The sequence below is a fragment of the Centrocercus urophasianus genome, unplaced genomic scaffold, assembly GCF_019232065.1.
Source record: "Centrocercus urophasianus isolate 14NV4802_14NV808 unplaced genomic scaffold, USGS_Curo_1.0 seq_73, whole genome shotgun sequence".
In the NCBI taxonomy this organism is placed as follows: Eukaryota; Metazoa; Chordata; class Aves; order Galliformes; family Phasianidae; genus Centrocercus; species Centrocercus urophasianus.
Window position 1 is genome coordinate 13,829,043 of NW_024885344.1, and position 18,326 is coordinate 13,847,368.

The 18,326-nt window shown below is 39.6% G+C and overlaps 1 pseudogene; it reads right to left on the reverse strand.

Annotated features, from left to right (window-relative positions):
• Positions 1–16,529: 16,529 nt before the first annotated feature.
• Positions 16,530–18,143, reverse strand: LOC122170859 (annotated as a pseudogene).
• Between the last annotated feature and the right edge of the window lie 183 nt (positions 18,144–18,326).

Consider the following 18,326-nt stretch of genomic DNA (forward strand, 5'->3'; position numbering starts at 1 on the left):
TAAATGGCTAACTGTAATTAATTTCAGTGGGATCAGGAATGGGATATATAAACCTTGCAAAGGCAACCTTCTCCCTTCTCTTAGTCATATTACATTATCTGATCTTTCCTGTCATTAACATCACAGAATATTAATATGATAGACAGTTGTAAAATCTTAAATGGGAATGAATGAAATCTGAAGTAGTGAATTAGTCAAATGAATTAATGACTATGATTTAGTGCTATTTTTGGTGTAGGATATGTAAAGAATCAGTAAACATTTTTTTCCTGTGAGGGCTGTATTGTATTGATTTCTTTTTCAAATGACCAAGCAATTAGCATAGTAGAAACCTAGGTACTCAGCACCTTCTCCATTAAACAGAACAAATGTCAAGTCCTATTAATATAGTCAGCTGTTCCACAGTGGTTGATCAGATGCTATCTATCATTATACATTTATTGTCTTGTTGAAATTGTATTATGAGGTTTTCCTGACAATAACTTTGGACGATGCACCCTTATTTATTTTAATCCTTCTTTGTAGTTCAGGCACAAACACTTCCATCTAATCCAGGCCGATAAGCCATTAATTGTGAGAATCCAGATTTTCAGTAGTTCATGCTGATACAATAAGTCTTCTTTCCTCATCTCCTCTCCCAACTGAAAAGAATCTGTATTTTTAATAATAATAAAAAGAGATAATCACTTAATACAGAAATGTCCATTGCAGCCGAACAGCAAATCCAGCTTAAGTGGAAATTTACACAAAGAATTATTTATAGGAATCAATCATAATTACATTTAATGCATACCGCAGCTGTTTATAATTGTGGTTTTCCCAAGGTTATTCTCCTCCTACTGTCCACCCCCACGCACATCAAAATTATTTCTGTGGAAATGCTTAGGAAGCATTGTAATTTTCCTGTAACTTGTTACAATGGCAGCTGACTGTTGTGAGGCAGTCTAGATTCTGATTAGTGAGTGCAATAAAAAGGAAGATAAAACTATTTTTTGGGAGTTGTGAAAGAGTTCTGAGAAGCTGGTTGGTAGTAACAATCTGGACAAATATTCTCCATGTCATTCTCTTTGCTATTCAATTTGACAAACAAATCTGACTGGTAAATTAAAAACATATTTTTTGGTATTTACAAACTCAAGACACTGCAGTTCAAACTCAGAAGCCATGCATAAAGTGGTATAAGAGAGACCTCACATTCAATTAGAAATTCTTTTCCCAAAAAACTCATTGCTGTAGAAAAGAGATCTAACTTGGAGTACTTCATAATTCCATTTTTTCAATTTGAAAAAAAAAAAAAAAAAAAAAAAAAAAAAAAAGCAGCTTCGTTGGAAAGCAAAAGTATGGCATACATATTTTTCACTGTGTTAAAGACCCTTGTGTCCAACCAGAAAGTCTGGATGGGAACACACTGGGCAGCAATTCAATGTAAGATATATGGCTACCCATAAGGGACTCTGGGTTGTTTTTTCTTACAGAGTAAGAGCCAGGAAAAGGTGTAAATTTAAAACAGGCTTTCTTTCCAGAGTATGTTCCAATGGCCTCTCAGTCATCAAGATCTAATTTCCTTGTGAAGTGATAGATTTCCTTTAATGGTGGATAGCTCTACGATAATTCAGCAGAAAGTGTGACCTATGTTATATTACCTTATTCATTCCTATGCAATACACCCTGCAACTCTGGTGCTCTTATCTGAGTTCTGACAATCTCAATCCACCCAAAAACTGAGGAGGAAAAATTACAAAGCTTGAAGCAAAAACCTCAAGGGCTGTAGAGACCGTTGTAATCATACTGATGTATGTTTGGACTTATTATTACTATTATTACTTTAGCTCATCTTTATAAATTGTATCTTTGATATGTGCTTTTAGGTGTTCAGTTAGGTACCTAACATAAGAAGGGACACAATTCTGTGTTATGAACTTCTTTAAGTCACATGACGGAAAACCTCAGAGTGGAAATAATAGCATATAGCTGTATATGATTTTTCCTTAACTCTAATTTAAGTTCTGGGACACTGTCAATGGAATCTGTAGCAGCAGTTGCATAAAGTACTATCTATAATGATATATCAAATTAATAATTAGATACAAAAATCTGGGCCAAAAATTTGGTAATTAAAGATGGAGTACTCCTCCTGACATTTAACTGAAATGTGACACAGGTTTGCCCCTTAGATTTTAAAAATACATTACCAGGGCAGCTGTTTTGGAGAAGATGACCAAGTGACTGAAGAGGTGTCCATCTCTGAATAGGCTTGTCTGTGACTGATGCACAGAGGTGAGGGCTGTGGAGGCTCCACCTCTGTGACCAGGAATGTTGAACCCCTCACAGATCAACAGCTGAGCTACCTGTTTGCAATGCAGCTTTCTAGGGAAACTCAAAATCCTTGAAAATCCTTCAATTTCTGCTAAGACTTGCACCATAAAAATAGGTACAAGCCCATTCCAAATAAATCCCCTCTCCTGCTATTTGTGCTTTCATTTCTCCCCACGTACCTCCTAGTATGGAATTTAACTATAGCTGAGATACAGCATAAGTAAATAACCAACAGGGACCAATAATAATTGCAATGAACCTATAACTTTGATGCTCCAGTATTTAACATTCTGGATCAAACTCTGTCCAGCCTTACACTCTGCAGAACCCCCTGAGGGCAATAGGATTTCATAGGGTATAAATCAGGACAGAATGAGGTGACTGCAAAGCAGGTGAAACTGCTGATGTAATTTCCCTATCTTAAAGAGTCTGTAGCCAAAAAGTAGTGAACTAAGGGCAAGAGGGAAGAAGGTCACAGTGAGATACTTAAAAATGAACTAGAAAATGTTTAGTTACCAGTTATTTGTAATAATTAGGACAGTTTGGCAAGGAAAAAATAATAATTAAAAAAAAAAAAGACCTTAACTATATAGCTTTATAAAACATATCTACCTAAAAAGGTATTTGAATATTCTTTAACTAATGCTACACCACAAACAAACAAACAAAAGAAGGTTTGTCCAGAGTGTATTTAAATAGCTTTTTTTGGTGCTTTATTTCGCAGCATCTATGATTGACCATTTTCAGAACATTGAAACAATTTAGATTTGACTCTAGAAAAACAAACTGTATTTTTATTATTACGGGCAAGAGGCTTTGGAAATCTGCACATTAAATGAACATTAGTGTTTTAAACGGAAGTGTGATTCCATGCAACAACCGCTTTTTATACAGAGGTGTAAATTGAAATCTCCATTTGGTCCAAGATAATTTTCAGGACTAAACTCATATAAGTATATAAAATATATATTATACATATGTTTATTCTACTTCATGAGATTATTTATTTAGAGTATGAAATGTCCACATCAATATCTACATTTATTATTTTTTTAAATAAAAAAACAGAAGTGGCTATAAATGCTTTCATTCCCAGCTTTTTGGTTTTTGTTTTTTTTGGTTTTTTTGTTTTGTTTTGTTTTTTATTTTAAAGAAAATTTTGACCAGCTGGAAGCTTTTCCTTTAAGAGAAAATAATAACAAATATTGTTTCAATAGAAAAATAACTTTCAATAGAAATATGGAAAAAATAGAAAAAAATGGCCGTAGCACTTGCAACATGCTGTAGGGAATCTGCTTTAACAGAAGACTGGACTCGATGATCTCTGGAGGTTCCTTCCAACCACTGAAATTCTGTGATTCTGTAATTTCCTATTAAATTAAAAGGTGATATGATGCACAGAGTCCTGAAAAAAAGACTAGATGTGTCGGCCTCTAACAGAATTGGAGCAATGCAGAAATTTGAATGCAGAATATGTCATTGTTATAGCATCCACAGAACAGAGTTTTTGTCAGAGATTATTTTCCCTTCCAAAGTACGCTACTGACTCTTCAGCTCAAGAATCTTTCCCAAAGGAAGTAATCCATTATATTTTCTATGGCCTATTAGTACAAAAGTACATCTTGCAAGTAAACCTGCAACCTGTATTTTCTCTTCTGAATGATACTCCACAACTGCTCTTATTCTACCAGATTTCCTGAATTCAAGGTTTTGCTTCCTTAGTTTTTTCTCAGATAACTTGCATATTCTAGCAGAAGTGGACCTTTAAACTGAACTGTGTACCTCTTTCATTCCTACTGTTGAAAGAAAGTGCCTTTGGTATTTACTCAGCGTTTCAGGCAAAACAGTTCTTGAGTTGCAGAGAAGTGCTGGGAGGCAGCAGAAGATGGTACTTCTGCCATGCGCTGAAAGATGCGCCTGCAGTGTTAGTGTGCCACTCTGGTTCTAGAACTGGTTGCTCTCAGGAAGAATGTGAGGTAGGTTCTGTGCATCAGCCAGAGCTGGGCTGAAATCTTTTCCCCTCTCTTCGTCGCTGTGCTACGCAGAGGTCTGCAGGATCTGCAAATAATTCTACTAGTTCGAAAGTCTCAATGGCAGTGCCTTGCTCCTCAGACCAGCATTGAGGAGCTCTAGTGGATCCTGGTTAGCAGTGACTGCGTTGGGTTTGTGCCATTATACATAGCTCAAATGATGTCAGGGATAACTTTTGTTTTATATAAGCCCTTTTTTAGTAGTGGTTGCTTAGCCCATTTCCAGGGAAACTAGAGGAAATAAATAGCGACAGTATTGCATACAACCACATCAACACATGAGGTCTTTAACACTGCCCTTTAGTTTTCAAACCAGTAAACTGTGAACAATACAGGAGCAATATCTTGCCACTTACTTCCTTTCTGAGCTCTTCCCCTTCCCATGCTAAAAGCTGCCATGTCTAGCTGCAGAGTTTCCCCAGCCTAAAAGCAGTGGCTGTCTCGCAGGACTGTAATTCTCTCCTAGGAAGTTTTCCCATTGCAGATGTCTTTATATCTTGGGCTGTAATCAAATCTCAGGCTGTCATTTGGATACCTATTTCTACAAAACATTTAAAGGTACGTGCAAGGATTTAAAAATAAATACATAAAACTCAAGATTTTCAAAGATGTAGTCACTACAACTATGTAAGCACTGACAGGCAAGGCAGCTATAGATTAATGAATTCATGTACCATTAGCTGTTCCATACGGGGTAATCAACATGAGGTAAATTGCACAAGTTCTTAAGCAGGTTTTACAGCCCACACTGAAATTCCTGCTGTTGAGTCTGGTATGAAAACCAGGCAGAAATAGCTGTGCTTCAATAAAGTATTGGAAGAACAAGAATTGACATACATATAGGGCTCGCTGTTGTCTCTTCTTGTTTCCTTGAGGAACTTTGCTTTTGCAGGATATCCTCTGGGAAGAAGAAACATACACACTCAAAACCAAATTAATTTAAAAAATTAACCCATGCCATGTACACACAATTCCCCTTGAAACAATATAAAAAAGCTAAATAGTCTCTGACTGCATATGAGATTAAAGAGTAAAAAAACAACAAATTCTTTGTTGATTTAAAAGAAAAAAAAAGAACTGTAAATGGAAGTTTTTTTTCTAAGCATTTTAAAGCAGTATTTATTACAAGTGACTATACTATTTTTCTCATGTATAAACTGATGCAAAGATATAGCTACACCCTTCATCATTCACAATAATTAAGCAAGGAGTCCACTATCGTAACTAAGAAGAAAGTTTAGGACAGGACTGTGATAAATTTCAATTTTCTCTTAGAAGCTTTCTTCGCAACACTGAATGGAGCAGGTACCTCAGCCCTTCAAACCAAAAACTTTGATAAGAAAACTGGGCAAGAACATGCAACATTTTAAAAAGAAGTTTAGGATTCAGGACACTCATTCAGCCATTCAGCAGAGCTCAGAGGGTTGTGATCAGTGGTGCAGTCTAGTTGGAGTTCTGTAACTAGCGGTATTCCCCAGAGTCAGTACTGGGTCCTGCGTTCAACATCCTTATCAATGACCTGGATGAAGGGGTAGAAGGCATCCTCAGCAAGTTTGCTGATGATACAAACCTGAGAGGAGTGGCTGACACACCAGAAGACTATGCCACCATTTAGCAAGACCAGGACAGATTGGAGAGTTGGGCAGAGCGAAACCTGATAATGTTCAACAAGAGCAAATGTAGAGTCTTGCACCTGGGGAGGAATAACCTCATGCATGAGTACAAGTTAGGGGCTGACCTTCTGGGAAGGAGCTCTGTAGAGAAGGACTTGGGCGTTCTGATGGATAATAGGATGACCATAAGCCAGCAGTTAGCCCTTGTGGGGCAAGGCCAATGGTATCCTGGGGACATTAAAAAGAGCACGGTCAGAATGTTGAGGGAGTAATCTTCCTCCTCTACTCTGCCCTGGTGAGGCTGTATGTGGAGTAGTGTGTCCAGTTCTGGGCTCTTCAGTTCAAAAAAGATAGGGATCTTCTAAAAGAGTCCAGCAGAGGGCCACAAAGGTGATTAGAGGCCTGGACTATCTCCTGCATGAGGAAAGGCTGAGAGATTTGGGTCTGTTCAGCCCAGAGAAGGATGAGAGGGGATATCATCACTGTAGATAAATAGCTAAAGTACAGGAGTTAAATGAATGTGGCCATGCTCTTCTCAGTGGTGAGCAGCAACAGGACTAAGGGCAATGGGCAAGAACTGAACAATGAGAAGTTCCATACAAACACACAAAAGAACTTCCTTACTGTGAGCAACAGAGCAGTGGAACAGGCTGCCCAGAGAGGTGGATTCTCCTTCTCTGGAGGTATTCTAAACCTTTCTAGATGCTTTCCTGTTAAACCTACTCTAGGGAACCTGCTTTAGCAGAGGGATTGGACTTGATGTTCTCCAGAGGTCCTTTCCAACCCCGATGATTCTATGATTCTACGACTCTATGAAACACCTGTTTCCAGTCTCATCTGTCAAAGGTTTCAATGCACATCTATGTGTGTCAGATTTACTTAATCAGCTATTTACTTTAGGCAGACTGAAGGAAACAGGGAAAGAACAAAACGGAAAAAAAAATCAAAATTCTGATTGCAAAGTGCCATTCTACCTGTGTTGTTTTACCATGCGAGCCTAAAAACTGAATTTTTAAGAGGTGAAACAGTGTACACAAAAGCACTCAGGGATCTGCCTTCCAGTTGTGAATCTACCTTACAAATTCACAGTGCTTTTCAGATCTCAGAGAAGGACAGATGCTTATCTCTCTACCAAAGGCGCTATAAGTAAAGCAAAGAGGATTTTGGTCAAGAAATTCCGTTGCAGATTTCCAGTTTTGGGGAAAAAAATGCTGCATGTCTATTTTGCTGGTAAATGGAAAATAACACCCCCAATAAATAAATAAATGAATGAATAAATAAATAAATAAAATGGTGGAATATCTGGCATGGTATTTGTTTACAGTGAAGGTTGCTATTGCACAGTCTTAGAAATGGTGTTTACCTCTATGTAGTACAGAGACGACATGCATCTCCTTTTTTTTCCAGATACAAAAGCTAAACCATAGGTGTATGCTTGTGCCTGTGCTCGCCTCTGTGTCTGACTGTGTTAGGTTTATTTTTCCTGAGCGGTGAAAGCTTTGCCAAAAATCCTCTCATTCTCAGTGAATCCTAGACCAAGGCTGGAAGCCATGAGAATTAGCTGCAGGTGCTTCGAGTTTAGAAACTGCTGAAGGGACGAAAGACCAAGGTGTTGGCTCCAGGTTAGTTCTTATGATCAACTATTCTTTTTATCTTCCCATAAGACCACCTCACTCTTTTGTTGGCAAGGGGGAGGGAGAAGGGGAGCTGAAGGGGGCGGCAAAAAAAAAAAAAAAAAGAGTTAGGCTGTTTGATTTCAAATAGGAGGTGGAATTCCTCAGAAGACGAGCCTGTAGCGATCAGGAAAAGCAGGATAAGAAAAGGAGATGTGTGGAAGAGGGAAAATAGAAAAGGGGGAGGATTTATTATTCATGCAATTTAGGATATTAGCAGTAAATTGAAGAGGTGGTTTGTTCTGTGTTTAGTCTTAAACAAATCCTGCCCCCTTTTCCTACACATTTTCTCTTTGTTTATCTCCTGAGAGATGCCCACATGTGTACAATACAAAGAATCAAGTCATAAAAGTGCAAGCCTGTGAGCCTCCCTGAGGACCAATTAATGGTGTTCCAAATCTTGTGGGCAGGCAGATGAAAAGGATACAGAAAGAGAAGGGGAGGTAGATGAATACTCAACAAGAGCAAGGCAGGTTTTTCAGATGTTGGTAGGAACTTCTTTTGGTATTCTTAGCTAACTTATTTGGTGTTTGGCTTTCCCTCCCACTTCTGTGGTTCTCTGGTCATAACTGCAACAGAAGGAAAAGCCACACTTCAAAAATATAAATTAGGCTTATATCCAAACCAGTAACATGATGGCAGTGTGGGAGAGGGGGCAGGAATAGGCCATTTAGAATTTTTCCAACCCTCCTTTCATAGATTGGCAGATTTATTGATAGGTACTTGAGTTTATATTACCATTTGTATCTCCAAGCTGAGTATTGCTCTGAATGCAGCAGGCTTTGTAGTGCAACCTTTTACTCCTATCTCACCCCCTACGTGTCCACAGGCCTTTGAACAGCAAGCGAGTGGCACTTTGAAATCAGGAGTTGAAAGTGTTTGACATGGAAAAGGGAGCATGAAAGTCTTGCTCTTTGAACCTTTTCTTTTCAAAGTCCCACAGAAAGTACAGGCAGGACAATAATGGACAAGCTAGGGGCTCCCAGGGTGAAGTGGGGATATGCAGTAACGAGGTTTTAAGTGTTTCAGCAATCGTTCCGCCCCACAGTTTCTTCCCTGATGTACTCCCAGAGAATTAAATCTGCTGCCAAGATAGCACAGAAATATTTAGTTAAATATATATTCCTATATTCTCTTTCCCTGTTTAATTCCTTCCTTAAGTTCTGGAAATGAAATTGAGCTGATGGAAGCAGGAAAGAGCAGTCAGAATTATCATTAGGTTGCTGACTATTGATGGAAGATCCTTTTTTTTTTGTTTCATTTTCCAATTAAATGAAGCCAGATGCACAGTGAATGTAAGCTGCACGAGAAACACAGCCAGCTGTTGCATCAAAGGTCAGGCACAAACCTCCCCACACTCGCATGCAAACTCACCATCTCTTATCTGGTAGGGTCAGGAAGGTGAATTAGTAAACTTACCAGCTGCTGAGATTTGCTTCAGTAATTTTACCTGCATCTGAGAGCAGATAGCATGGAGGGAAGGAAAGAAACTTGGAGGACCTGAAATGAAACATTTCATCTAAGAGCTTCATTATACTTAAGAAGGGAAGATGCAGCAGGTTAAGTCATTACTCTCTAAGGTCCATGAGCTGAACTTTCACTTTTTGGAGAAAGTTACAATAAAACCAAAAACTCAAGCCCAGAAACCTTTCTATATTGCATCTTCTCAATTGTGCAATCCTCCACCTGAGAAGAAAAAAATCCTTTCTGAGTGATGTAGCAATCATTTTACACACTCAAGCATGAAATTTCATCACCATTATCTTAGCTTGGATGACTGTACAGATGTTGTTTGGTCATAAAATGTATTCAGCCCTTTTCAAAATCTAACTGTAGTATCTGACTCAATGACCTCCTGCAGCAGTTGGTTCCATGGGTTGGGGCTATTCTCTGATGAGGAAAATTTATCTGTATTGATTATAGAATTTGCCAAGGTAGGAGAGGAAGAACTGAATGAAAACTCACTGTCAAAAATGCTTCAGAATGTTATGATCTGTCTATTTTGTGAAATCTCCTTAGTTTCTTCTTTAGTGTCCTGCCAAATACTGTCCTTTTTTGAAGCTGGATCTAGAATAGTTTAAAGGTTCCATTCTTTCAAAATAGCTGAAGCTAGAGTCCTCCCACCAAAAGGCACTTAAAAATAAAAATCTGATCCTCAAGTTTGAATACTGAATCTACCTTTATGGGCCATTCAATTACTTAAACTTATTTTTCGTTTTTTTTTTCCTGCATGGAGCATGCATAATGCAGACAAGTATCTGACCTGGCTTTGCTTTTCCATGACTGCAAGTAAAACTACTGACAACGCACTGCTGGAAGTGCCGTGCACACAACTTCAGCATCTTGCAGAACCCCAGTAATGTCCCATGGCACTGCCCTGCCTCAGAGTTACTGTGCTGTTCTCTTGGCTGGATTAGTGCCTGAGAGGCAAATATACAAAAGGACATTTCGAAATGACAGCTCTGCTTCACGGATTAGGGGCAGAAATGAGAATCTCCCTTTCCCTTTCTGAATGTAATTTTCTCCAGACTCTTCAAGGAGATTGATATGAAGTGTGGCTGTACATCCAAAGATAGACTTTCATCCTGGTGAAAGGCAGCAAGTATTGTTGACCATGCATTATGCTGATGAAGTGCAGTGGTTGCAGTTGTTTCAGTCATACCTCTCTTAAACCTGATTCCTGCATCCAAGGCATTGATCTGCACTTAATAGGATTGAGTCTTACGTGGTCCACTGAAATCTGCCATGTATGCTCTGGACTTTTCTGCCAAGATTTCTTCTGCTTTGTTTGAAGTAACAATACAATGTGCCTTAGGAACATGACAGTCTCTGAAAAGTGCTCTGATTTAGCTTGAAGAACTTCAGTGGCATGTTTTCTCCTGAAGTTACTGGTTTCTTTAGCTGTTCTCTTACACTTGCATTTGCACTTTTCCCATAGGTGGGCTCCACTAGTGTACATACGTGTTTCTTTCTCAGCACTTTAACTAACTTTCTCTAAACTCCAGTTGCTCTGTGTCTCCGTTGTGATTCAGTGCCAGTGCCAGTATGTGGTATGCTACCTGTTGAACGACAGATTGGACACAGTTTGCTGTTTTTGGCTCTCTCCAGAATGTATGCTAATCCCATCAGAGCAAGCACAGTTATTTCAAAAGTAATTTCCAATCAGAGGAACTACCCAAAATTTCCATGTATTTTGAAAGTGGAATCTGAACAGGCATCTCTGGAGCATTTAAAGCTGTATGGCACTTGTAAACTTTCACAGGACCCTAATGGGGACTTTGTCCCCTTGTACAAAGTGTTTCACAGTCTCTTTTCCCTGCTACTGTTTTCAAGATCCAGATTTTTTTTTTTGCCTTGTCTTCTTTATTTGCCGCTCTTGTTATAACTTCATATCCCATTTAATTTGCTCCTCTACATTTTCCACAAAAGAAAGATTAGGAACACTTGTAGAGTCTTAATATATATCCTCTCTTAATTACCTCATGGCTGAACCATACATATATAACTCTGTTTATCTTCCCTCATATGTAAATTCCTTTGGTCCCTTGACCATTTTTGTTTCTCTTCTCTGAACTCTAATTTGTCAATATGTTTTTGGTAATTAAGATTCCCGCAACTAAATGCAATGTTCCATATGCCTTCATGCCAGATCCCTACAGACTTTCAGAAGGGGTCACTGCTCACAGCTGGGGCCAGATTTCCAGAAGCACTTTGAACACGGAGTGCTTTTCAAAATTAGTAAAAAATACAATTATGGGTACTGTTGGCTAAGGAGCATTTTGAAGATCTTAGTTCTTGTGTAGGTGTCTAAATGGAGCTGGAACTCATAAAAAATGTGGTGCCATTGCAAATGTTGAGCACTTAAATATTTACTTATAATCTCTTTCAGAATTCTAACCTGAAAGTAATTTTTTTTTTTCTTTGTACTTTCTGTTTTGTGGTTTTTGTTAGCCTGCATTTGTGTGTGTGATTTTAAGTAGATAGCATTTAGCTTCAAACTCTGTCTAAACAGGTATATTTTTTGTGATGGTTCTGTCTGGGGTAAAGCTAATTTTCTTCATAGCAGTTTTCGTGGTGCTATGTTTTATATTTTTTATTTAAAAAGGGCTGATAATAGATTCAAGTTTTAGTTGTTGCTGAGCAGTGCTTACAGAGTCAAGGATGTTTCTGCTTCTCAAGCTGTCCTGCTAGCAAGGAGGCTGGAGGGGAACAAGGAGTTGAGAGGGGACACAGCCAGGACAGCTGACCTAAAACGACCAATGGTTGGCCCATACCATAAGGCAGTGTATGTGCTCAGCCATAAAAGCTAAAAGGAAAGAGAGAGGACAGGATAAGCAGAGTAAAGGCATTTGTCCTTCCAAGTCACCATTTTGCATAATGAAGCCCCACTTTTCTGGACATGGCAGTACATCTGCCTGCCAGTGAGAAATAAAGAATGAATTCCTTATTTTAATTTGCTTGTGCACATAGCTTTTGTTTTACCCGTTAAACTGTCTTTATCTTATCCCATGAGTTTTCTCAGTTTTACTCTTCGGATTCTCTCCCACATCCTGCTTGGGAAAGGTGAGTGGGAGTCGGGTGGGACATAGCTGCCTATTAAGGCTAACTCTCAGCAATCTGCACCTTGTGGGAAAGATGGATTGAAAGTAATTAATATTCATGAAAGAAATAAGCAAATAAATTAGACAAAATGCTTTGTTCAGTGTTTTTCTTCCTATGAATGCTCACATTTTTGTTCCAGATTTGTTTATTAAGATATTTCCTCTGTGGAAAAAGCAAGACTGTCTTTCTTGTTAACCAGTTTAACTAACACTGTCATAGCATTAACTTCTGGACAATCATGAAGATGTGTCCAGCTCTCAACTACTTTCTTTCAGGTCCATCAGGATTTTATTTTTTCTGTTTTGGGGGAGAGGGGAAGACTATCCCACCCTCTTTTTCTAACTCTCCAGAGCACTCAGTGACAAAAGAATTTGGTTAGCAAGTTTTTAAATATCATACCTTTAGAAACCCGTAATCATTAATGTAAGGTGCAGAATATTGTGCTTTAACATCAGTACCCACAAAAAATAATAATCATTATTATTCTTTCACTGTTTCCTCTATTTAGCTTCACATCATATAGTACTGAGAGGAGGGGAGGGAGAAGCACTCTTTGGGTTTTATTTTAAGGGGGAGCTAAAAATTGCAAAAGAACTGCACTGAGAAATAAGTTACAGAAGATTAAACAATCTGGATACTTTTCTGTAAACGTATTCACTAAATAGTTAAAAAAATGTTTATGATGTGTCTAACAAAGCCATTCTAATGTACCAGCTAAATATGTTTTCATAATGTTTTAAAAGGAATATTATTTACCCAGAAGACCAGAACAGTTTCTGAAAGAGCTTTTCCAGTCCATCGTGTAAATATGTATTTAGGACAAGTGCTGTGTGTACAGGATTAAAAAAAAATCCTCTGAAAATCTCTTTGAAAAGTTATTACACATGTCCACTGCTGCAGCAAAATTTTAAATATTCATATCTCAGCTGTTTCTTTTTTCAGAATTCTCAATTTGGTTTGAATATATTGCACATGAAGTGCAATTGCAAGAGCTTCATTTGTTGAATGTTAACAGGCTTATGTCCCAAAGCTCATGTGTGTGAAGCTACACATAGGCTTAAATCTTTACCAAATTTTGGGATTCACTTTCTTAGGCCAAACATTCATGTGTAAAGAACTGTCTTCATTACGTGCTCACAAATAAGGGGAGACAGTTTATCTACCTCTTTTTTTTTTTCTCTCTCTCCCATTTACTTTTAACAGTTATCTGCATGCAACAAGGTGTCTCCAGTTTCTGGACTCTGATGCAAATAAAAGGTCCTCACTGCCCAGCAAAGCATCATCAGATAAAGCCCTCCAGGGTTTGTTTCAGAGATCTCCAGTGCATAATGCTGGAAGATAGCACAAATAGATTTAATGAGAGATGTATATCTGGTATTTTGAGATTTTGAGCTTGTGCTTTCATTTCATTGTATTACCACCTGTACTGAACAGGCAAAAAAAGTTGAGAGGGAGAATTATTGGGAGCAGGGTCAAACAAATTTACAGTGTCAGAAAATGAAAGCATAAAAATATGAAAAAATTAGACGTACAACATAATGGCAGTTACAAGGAGTAAGTTTGGAGTGTCTGAGCAAACATTTTGCATGCTTTCATTCCTTCAGAATGCTCTGAGATACTATTAAATTTTCAATAGAGGAACGTATTTTTTAACGAAAACTGACAGCTGCCTTGAGTTTCAAACGTGCAGATACAGATCCAAATTTTGAAACAGTCTGAAGTTCTTCCCTTCAATTAAAAGCAGTAAAAGCTTACCTTGCCTACTGCAAAACAATCAGCCTGAATCTTTTTTTTTTTAATGAATACATTTACATATAAAAATCCTGTTTTTGCAAAATTCTTGTTGTGGAATCTGTCATGGCATTTTTCACCAGCATTTATTTGAAATATCCCTCAAACCTGTACCTGAAAGCAAAGTTTTCAAGTGTCAATTTGACCTGGAGTTCAAGATAAAAAGCAAACAAACAGACAAAAAAAAAAACCCTAAAAATTACTCTTAATGCTATCCAAAGAAAACATCATTCTATAGAAATACTTTTCAATTTTGGAGAACATTTATTTAAGAATGGATTTTTATTTTGCCTTCTGCCAAACTTTCTGTAATTCCTCTGTATTTGACTGATCAGAGTTGTAACGAAAGAGCAGAGCAAAAAATACTCCATCATATTTTGGAGCTTGTCTAATTATTTTATTGTTATTGCTAGTGTCATTGTTTTGTGTAAGACTGTTTTCTGAAAGACTGTTTTCTGAACTTCATTCAAAGTCCACAAAATTGTTTACGTTATTATTGTTTTACTCAACCAATCTCATTTTTGCTCTTTTAGAAATTCATGGCCAGCAACAGACCTAATTTTTTTCTATGACTACAAGTGAACCTTATTGTTTATTCTGACATATCACATAGACTGTTCTACTTTATGCAGATCAGAGGGAATGCTATTTTCTCTGTGGATATAGGCATATATTTTCAAATACAAATATGTATATAAGGTTGCATCTATGTACTATAAATTTAACGTCTTCCAATTTTATTTTATTTTTTAGTTAATGTAAGCACCGTTCCCAAATTTTAGTCGCATTTAGAGAAGTTCCATTTACATATTAGAAAACTTGTTTTCAAGCCACCTTCTGCACACAGCACAGAATTTTGTTTTGATGACCTTTATTATTAATTTTTAACCTGAAAATTATTAATTCTGTGAGTACCTTAGTGTCTTGTGCTTTTTACGATCCTTTAAAGCTTCATTATTACTCTTATATTTGATATTTCAGCTTAGATTATCTCCTGTGGCTTTTGTCATGATTTGGCTATGTTCTCCATTTTTTTCCAAACGGGATATCTGCTTAGTTATTCCTAGGAGCTTGTGAGCCTACTTAAACACAAACATATTGCCCTATTTAATCACTTTCTTGATCTTGTTTGTATTGTGTTCTAGTTGTTTTCAACATCAGCAGTTATTGTCGAGGAAACATTAAACTGCTAAAGCTATTCTAATTCTAGATCACTAGCTTTCATCTATATGAAGTTGATCACCGTCAGATAGTAAATCTATAAAGGGAAAAAGGTGGGTTCTAACTAGCAGATAGGAGGAATCTGTTAAAATACAGAGGTTAGCATCTGTTATAATACAGATAATAACTGTAAGACCTAAAGGGCTTACATTTGCACTCTTCGAATATAATGATACAACCTCAGATTTTTTTTTTCACTGGGTGAAGATTTGGGCTTGAAACTTCAGACGACAAAGTTGTAATTTTTCGTGCGTTACACCAGGCAGTGTAATGTAGTAGTTGATTCCTTGCAAGTTACATAAAAATTTATTATTTTACTTTGAAGCCTGATTACATTAAAACAGCACCGATCGTAACATTTTTTTTCCATTATTCTGTGCAAAACATCTCCAGACCATGAAACCATAAAACATTCTCTCTTCTAATTTCTAAGGGGCCGCCCCATTGCCCGCGTCTCCCGGGGGCTGGCTGCAGGGGAACGTCAGGCAGTACGGGGCTGCCCTCGGCTGGCTGCAGGGGCCCGTCGGGCAGTATGGGGTTGCCCTTGGCTGGCTGCAGGGGCACGTCGGACAGTACGGGGTTGCCCTTGGCTGGCTGCAGGGGCACGTCGGGCAGTACGGGGTTGCCCTCGGCTGGCTGCAGGGGCACGTCGGGCAGTGAGGGGCTGTCAGTCCGGTGGCATCATGATGGTTGCTGCCTTCATGGCCGCTGCAAAGCACGAGCCAAGGAAAGGCAGGATGGCCCAGGGAGCCTGCAGCTGTGATGCTTCTGGGGGCTGGGAGAGTCCTGCTGAGGGGGGCCAGATGGCACAGGGAGGACCATGAAGGGCAGAGTGCTGTGAAGAAGAACAAGTGGCACCCAGCATCTGTCTGCTGCTTGGTGGCAGCATGGAGCGAGGCAGAGGTTGGCACTTGCCATGCTGGGGCTGCAACAGGGCCTGGCAGGATGTGAGCAGTGTACTGTTGGGCTTGCTTGGGGGGTGTCTTCCTTGGGGTGCTTGGCTGTCCAGGGCCCTGTGGGTGCCATTGCCAGTGTGCCTTCTGGCTTTGATGCTTGTAGGCTCCTCTCTGGCCCAGCATCTGCTCCCTGCCTAGACTGAGCAGCTGGACTGCTCCTCTGTAGGCTCGCATTCAGCCTCTTGCAGGGCAGGGACAGGAGCAGCCATGTCTCTTCTGGTCTGCTTTGTGCTTACAGAGTTCCAGCAGCTTTGGGTAGTCTCTCCTGAAGTATGGGCTGGAGTAGAGGAGTAACTGAAAAATGTAAAGGAGAAGAGTTAGCTGGTGTCAGTGTGGGACTGAGGAGCGGGACAGAGGTTGGCACTGTTGCCACACTGGTGCTGCAGCAGGGCCTAGGCTGTGAGCAATGTGCTGTTGAGCTGAAGTGATGTCTTCCTTGGAGTGCTTGGCTGACAGGGGCCCCATGGATGCTGCAGTCTGTGTGCCTTCTGGCTCTGCTGCCTGCATGCTCTTCTCTGGCCCAGCATCTGCTCCCTGAGCAGCTGGACTGCTCCTCTGGGGACTCTCATTCACAGGGGCAGGGGCAGGAGCAGCCACATCTCTTCTCTTGTGGGCTGCTCTTTGCTTGCAGTGTTCCAGCAGCTGTGGGGGTAGTCTCTCCTAAAGTACGAGCTGGAGTAGAGCAGTAACTGAAAAATGTAAAGAAGAGTTAGCTGCTATCAGTGTGAGGCTGAAGGTCAGTAAGATACAGGAAATAGCACTTCTGATGGCTAAGGTCAAATTTGGGTATTATCAGGGCTTATCAGTGCTTTCATTTCAGCTAGAATGGAATTGCATACTTCAGGATGTGTACGATGCTATGGATTGGTTCAAGCAGAACAGCAGTGTTGATGCCACATCAGTGTTTGTTGTTGCTGCTAAACAGTGTTGTACAGAGCCAAAGACATTCCCAGCAGAGGGTCTGAGGAGTTGGGTGGGAATTGAGTCAAGACAGCTGATTTAAACGGGCAAAGGGATATTCTATGCCATATGGCATCAAACGGAAGGAGTTCTGAAGGTGGTGTAAGTTAATCTGGTTCTCTTACGCTTCTCAGGAGCTGTCTGGACTTGAGTCAAGGGTTGATGAGAAGTTGCTTTTACATCTCTTGTTATTATTCGTTCAGGTATAGATATAGATACAGATATGTACAGGCTACTACCATCCTTTTTCTTGTCTTTACCTTAGTAAATATTTTTTATCTCAACCTAGAAGTTTTTTTCCCCACTTCTCTCCCCCATCCCACTGGGAAGGGGGCAAGTGAGCAAATGACAGTGTGGTGCAGAGTCGAGCCACCCGCCAGGTTAAACCACACCTATTGGTCAGTTTAATCCTACAGATTAGGCTGACTGCAACAAAATATTTTGTGAATGTATAGTCCCTGTTTGTGTGGGGAACAATAAAACCTTAACCTTCCTATCTGACAACACTTCTTCCTTGGCCAGAAACTCAAGAAGGGAAGGAGATCTTTGAAAGTACCTTGGAACTCTGGTGAATCTGTAGAGGTTGAGCTGGTGAACAAAGCTCTCTCCCAAATGTTCTCGCAGATGCTTTCCTTTGCCAGAACTTCCACCATAAACATTTATTCCTTGATTGAGGCAGTTTCCTCTGTGATCTCACCAAATGCTCCTCACATGGTCACTTTCCACCAGAACCCAGAGTTTTTGTGGGAAGCTGAGCAATGAGAACACACTGACCAAGCCAGTGCTTTCCTCAGATGAACTCTGAGGTAAACCTTTTGTTTCCTCCTCACTGGGATATGATTCTGAGCCCCTTTCTTCCATTATGGTTGTTCCTGCAGAATCGCCATCCTGGATGCTCTCTAAAAGCAGAGCTTGAAATCTCGACCAGTTCCTTTGGATAGGTAGCAGAAGCTGGTTCAGCTGCAGATGGCTCATTTTCATTTCTCCTGTCTGGTTTTGAATGAAGGTTGTGTGTGCAGCCTCTTGTGCAGCAAGCCAGTGGTCCCCCGCCTGCTGGCAAGGGAAATCCACCAGTGCTGCCTGGGGGTTTCAGTGGGAGATACTCAGGCATCACCATGGTGCCCTCCTGTCATCACAGTGACATCATCATGTGGTGTCCAAGGC